The sequence below is a fragment of the Podarcis vaucheri genome (assembly GCF_965113315.1).
Source record: "Podarcis vaucheri genome assembly, chromosome: 5".
Classification (NCBI taxonomy): domain Eukaryota; kingdom Metazoa; phylum Chordata; class Lepidosauria; order Squamata; family Lacertidae; genus Podarcis; species Podarcis vaucheri.
The window spans coordinates 36,294,035-36,300,095 of NC_138763.1; the positions used below are offsets into that span (position 1 = coordinate 36,294,035).

The 6,061-nt window shown below is 42.7% G+C and overlaps 1 protein-coding gene and 1 long non-coding RNA gene across 5 annotated transcripts in view; both read right to left on the bottom strand.

Moving 5' to 3' along the window:
- Positions 1 to 6,061, bottom strand: part of LOC309532073 — a 346,799-nt gene that overhangs the window by 312,188 nt on the left and 28,550 nt on the right. The window lies entirely within an intron of this gene.
- The window catches only part of ST6GAL1 (ST6 beta-galactoside alpha-2,6-sialyltransferase 1), a 106,113-nt gene that overhangs the window by 61,253 nt on the left and 38,799 nt on the right, over positions 1 to 6,061 (bottom strand). The window lies entirely within an intron of this gene.

The following is a 6,061-nucleotide window of genomic DNA, read 5'->3' on the forward strand; positions in this document are numbered from 1 at the left end:
TCCTCTTTTCATTATACATTCCAATGCTCATTTCAAGAGGCTTCTTCGCTAACCAAAAAGGTAAGAAAGCAAACATAGGTAGCCAAGCGTACAGTACATAAAAACCCTTTATCTATGAGAATGAGGAAATGGTAATTAATAACGCGGCCATAAATAAATCTGTAGCATGAACTTTACAGGACTCTGTCCATTCAAACAAGCCAGCTTTTTCATTATGTATCCCTGCTTCCTCACAAGTCCGAGCTGAACGTTTTCCTTAAAAATAAGCAATTAATTAAAACTGAAAATTAAGCTGAAGCGTGTCGAATTAGAATTCTCATTACATTGCAAAGAGGTCGTTTTCAGCAGGGATGTGCTAGACCTTACCATTAGGCAATGTGAGGCAGGCAGCCTTAGGAGTCATATCTGGGAGTACCATTAACGGGCAGCACATCATTGATTAACTGGCTTACAAGCAGAAGCTACAACAAAAAGCTGTGTTTCCACCATTTGACTGAACATGAAAATGCAAAATTCATAGATAGAGGGCAAGCAAGTGCAAGCCCTGACTTAAACAACCCAGTTTGCACTCTGCTGCCTGCTTGCCAACCTTTCCCCCATGTTGAGTGGGGAAAGACTACAGGAGGCTTGGACCCTGCACACAGGCAACCCTGAAAAAGCAGGATCCCCATTTGCATGGAGGGTTCGTACAAGCAAACTACAACATTGTTGTTGTTGTTGTTGTTTAGTCGTGTCCGACTCTTCGTGACCCCATGGACCAGAGCACGCCAGGCATTCCTGTCTTCCACTGCCTCCCACAGTTTGGTCAAACTCATGCTGGTGGCTTCGAGAACACTGTCCAACCATCTCATCCTCTGTCGTCCCCTTCTCCTTGTGCCCTCCATCTTTCCCAACATCAGGGTCTTTTCCAGCGAGTCTTCTCTTCTCATGAGGTGGCCAAAGTATTAGATCCTCAGCTTCAGGATCTGTCCTTCCAGTGAGCACTCAGGGCTCATTTCCTTCAGAATAGATAGGTTTGATCTTCTTGCAGTCCATGGGACTCTCAAGAATCTCCTCCAGCACCATAATTCAAAAGCATCAATTCTTCGGCGATCAGCCTTCTTTATGGTCCAGCTCTCACTTCCATACATCACTACTGGGAAAACAATAGCTTTAATTATACGGACCTTTGTTGGCAAGGTCACGTCTCTGCTTTTTAAGATGCTGTCTAGGTTTGTCACTGCTTTTCTCCCAAGAAGCAGGTGTCTTTTAATTTCGTGGCTGCTGTCACCATCTGCAGTGATCATGGAGTCCAAGAGAGTAAAATCTCTCACTGCCTCCATTTCTTCCCCTTCTATTTGCCAGGAGGTGATGGGACCACTACAACATAGGGAAGGTCAAATAATGAGCAGGAGGACCTACAAGCGCAGAGTGTGGTAGTGGGGCTTACAGGCACATTCCTGCCTTCATCCCATCCTCCAGTCCACGAATTTGGCTTCAGGTGTTCAAGCAAAGCGTGTTCTCCCTAACAGAGAGCACGTGTTGCGGTTGGGGGAACAAGCCACCCTGAAGTGACTAGGCAGATTTGGCAAGGAACCCAAGCCTTAAGGGTTAAAATTGGGTTGCTGGGGATTTTTGATTGTTGCCAATATTGGAGGAGGGGTCAGAGGCTTTAAATATAGGGGCCAGACGTTGGGGCTTTCTCTTGGCCGTTTTGCACCGGATCAGGATCAAGTGCTGCTGTTCAGGATTTCAGCAACTCAATTTCAAAGTCAGTCAGCATGCCACAGTCACGGAGCATGCTGTGGGCTGTGGGGGGTGGGTCCCTCCTGAGGATTCCCCCCTAATACTTTTTGTCTTTTTTTTTGTATTTCTTCAAACCTTGGGAATCTTCCATGCCTGCAACAGCACTCAAAACCTTAACTTCTGAAATAGAGAATATTATATATTTATTGGTGGCAGCAGATGGTGGTGGCAGCAGATCTCTTAACAGGAAATTATCTGTATACTCATGGGATTATGATTTCCAGGATTCGCTGAGATAAGCCAAAGCAGTTAAAATAGCAGCTGATTTAAGTTTGCAGTGTAAATCTGTCGATTTTTGGCATTTTCTTTTTGGGAGTGCCTTTATGGTAGCGTAATTCATTAGGCATTATAGCAGCTCTTAAGGGACTGAAAGGCAGGCTAAATGTGTGAAAATAAATCAATAAAAGCAAGATATAGGGACTAGCAATGGCTGTGGGAACACAGTCTGTTGCCCCATGACCTACAAAGAGCATTGTGGCACCTTAAAGACTAAAAATAAGAAGTTTTATTATGGAAAAAGCTTTTGCAGAACAGAGTTCCTTTTGTCCAATCCTGTACATGATGACATGGACGCACCCACAAAAGTTCATGCCACAATAAATCTGTTAGTTGATAACGTGCCACACAACTCTTTGGTGGGTTGTTGTTGTTTTTACTAACAAGACCTTCCTGCTATGAAATGGCCTCCATTCGCTTCTACAGAATCCTTCCCCTACACGGCCATCTGTCAGAGTGACATCCATTCTGGTAGCAATAATAGTAAGCGAAGACAATAAATATTTTGGTTGGCTCTGAATCTATCTAGTGCAGATCAGTTTCAATGGATGGTTTTTGCTTCTAATCAGGACCGGCCCTACCATTGGGCAACGCAAACAAGAGGCTCAGTTCAGGTGGCAAGTTCAGAGCTACTACCGAAGGAAAGCAAATTCTGCTAAACATGCCAAAATGTCTTGGGCCACCTCTGTTAGCAAACATGTAGGGGGGGGGGGACAGGACCTGAAAGGAATAGCAGGGGGTGGTGCTAGCCCAGAGCAAGGAAACAAGGTGTTCCCTTGTACTAACAGTGGGAGCACAGCATGCAGTTTGATGCTCTGTTCCGACTAATGGGAACTCAGCTGAGATTTAAATCCAGATACATACACTTGCTCAAATGGTCCCATCACACATTGCTAAGGTGAATTTGGCAACATTCCTTAAAAAGTAATATCCCAACCCCACAGGCAACTGAAATGCCACAAAGAAGCAAGGAAATTTCCAGGTTCTCCAGCTTTCTCAAAATTTTGTCACATTCTGGGTTGGTTGTGATAAAGGAACTGCTTTACAGTGGATTTTCCCCCAACACACCACTATGGACCAACACGGATGCCTATGCTTTCTTTGGCAGCGATATGTTGGTACAAAAGCTTAGAATATCATAAGAATGCTTTCTTGCATTAAAATACATTTACAAATTTCTAATCTAGACATTAATTATTAATACAGTGGGGGGGCATAACTGCTGAATGGATCATTTTGGCATTTAGTAATAAATACTGCAGTGTCGGAAAGACACACTTTAAAAAAAAGAGTACTGCTGGGGTTGATGACAGTGGTGAAGAACGAAGCCTGCATGCAGGTTTGGCTGAAATCCTATACAAAGAACAAATTCCAAAGTGATCTATTCAGCGATTTAGGTAGCACACCTGTCACTAGATAATAGGTTGCGAAGTCAGCAGAAATCAGATCCATTTGCAACGAACCACCATTTAGTGACAATAGTATCCCAAGAAAACCTGTAATGAAAAAGATATAAAACATTATGATTTGTAATGTCCTTTTGGTTAATTATTCTTTGAAGGACTTCAGCCTACAGAAGTTGCTTAGAATTAATCTACAAGAGAACTGCTTAGACCAACATCAACATGAAATCTGCCTTCATAATCGTGATGACTAAGGAGCTGGTGATTTGAAAACTGATAGCTCTGACCTAGGGCTGTACAATAGTTTATGTTACAAACCTATGTCAGGATGAAGGAGAGAGCAAGAGCTGTATCAGCTTTTCTGTATGCGCTAGTCAGGTGCAGGGCAGGGGAAAAATACAGAATTAAGCTCATCGGAAGGTGCCTCTGCAGTCACAGAAACCAAATTAGCTCACAGACCACCAGTTTCCGCAGCGTGCAAGGAAACTTCCTCATTTGGGTTTCTTCACTAATGGAAATGAGGTAAACAGGTTGGTAAACAGAAGCCCAAACTTTTACCACTGGAAGGAGCAAAACACCAAACTCTAGACATGCTATGCTTTGTGTTTACCACAGACAAAGCCATTCTATTCTTCTTCATGCAATCCACACAGCATCAGGGCGGGAGAGACCCTGCTTTCATGCTGCCAGTCCCACAACCATCCACAAGCAACCATAAACTTTTGCAACAGGGAACTCACGGAAGCTCCTCCCATAATTTGGAAGAACACCACAAAACAATGCAATGCAAGGGTGTGTGGGGAGGGGGAGCTCAGACAAGCTGCATCTGCTGAAATTCACTCTTCAGCACAGGTGTTAAAGCTGCTGGAGCCAAGCCCTGTTTTACATCTGGCCACTCTACCTGCAGCCCATTTCTGACCCCATCTATTGCCTTTCTGATCCTGGCCTGCCTGCGCCAGGTCCCAGCTGCAGCTGAATAAGGCATTAAGAAGGAACTATATAACAACACAATCTATTTTATACAGTACTGGGGTTGGTCATTTTACTGATGTTTCAGTCTGTACAGTGCGGCATAGTTCTTCCTTTACAGTTTGCATAAAATTCTAGAATTGGACAGGACCACGAGTCTTCTAGTCCTGAAAAGTGGGAATCTTCAACGCACTGAAGTCCTACTGTCAGAACTCTGTTGGCATTATAGGACATTACTAGTGATTAAGGATGCTATAGGAAAATAAAACGGCGATAGAAGCAATCACCTTCATTCTAGCTTCTCTGAAAGGAATGTAAAACAGAGCCAACATTGATAGTGGATCCATTTTCTGTTGGTATTAGTATTTAGAATCAGATAACAACAGCAGCAGCAGCAGCAGCAGCAAAGAAGTGCCACGTGAATTAACAGACAGGAGTGAAAATGTGATAGCCCAGCAGAAATGAAAAGCAGGATTTCTAACCCAGGGGATTTGATAGGAGTTGCGGGGAGACAATTAATGCTAAAAATTTCACTTTTCCACTTTTTTATACTTCTGCAAATATAAAATGAAGACATCACGCCGTGCGATCGAGCCTTGACAATGCTGTTTTCTTAAAATTAAGTAGAAGAATTTTCAGGATGAAGCCAACAATGGCTTCCACCAAATATAACTTTCTATTCAGAATACTATTCGGAGTTCATGTCTTAGATCTGTGAACTAGGGCTGGAGTTTGTTGCAATAAAAAAAGCTACACACCATACATTTAAAGTGTAAAGTTAGGGCTTTTTTCCCGGCTGGAACTCACTCGAACTCAGTTTCGGCTTCTCTCAGGTGACCACCATTGTCATTCTAAGAGAACGAGGGAGGCATTTGTAGTGAGTTTCAGCACCTCTTTCTCTAGAAAAATAGCACACACAGAAGTTTCACTTTGGTTTACTATGGATTAATCAATCTGGAAAACCGAATATCTAAGATTCTGTACTCATAGCTGCTGGTGCAATTTAGGACCACACTCAACCAAAAAGTGCAAACTTAGAGGTGCAAAAAACCTCCACTCTTATTGTGAATGCAAAAGACGGTCAAAAGTGTGTTAACTATATATGTGGTATTTTTTTTATTTTGGTTCCAATTCCCATGTACAAGATACCTGCCCATAGCATCCTTTCTAAATAAACCAATACTATACTTGTGCATTCTGAACTCAAGTACAAAGTTATCTCATAGGAAATAACTCTGTGATTCCTGGTAATCGGTCCCGAGGCAGAGAGAGCGGGGCAGTTGTCAAGCTGAGCTGAAGCGAGTGTCGTGCTGAGCTTAGCCACTACATTTTTGTACATTTAATGTACTGTATGCAGTGAGCTAAGGTGCCCAAAAGCAAATGTCTGTAGCCTCATTTTCAAGGTTTGAAATGTTGTTGGGATACTTACAAAATGAGCTTTAAAGTATTTTTCTTTTTCAATTTCCACTTCAATGTCATTTGCACTAGATGAAAGTACCGTGCACCTTGGTAACAGTGCAAAGTTGCAGGACTACCTGGCAGGGGAGCAACTGGGGCAGTTTTGCTTAACATTTTCATAAAAGGAAAAAAACGGTATTTTACAGTGTAAGTTGACACAGAATCTCAAC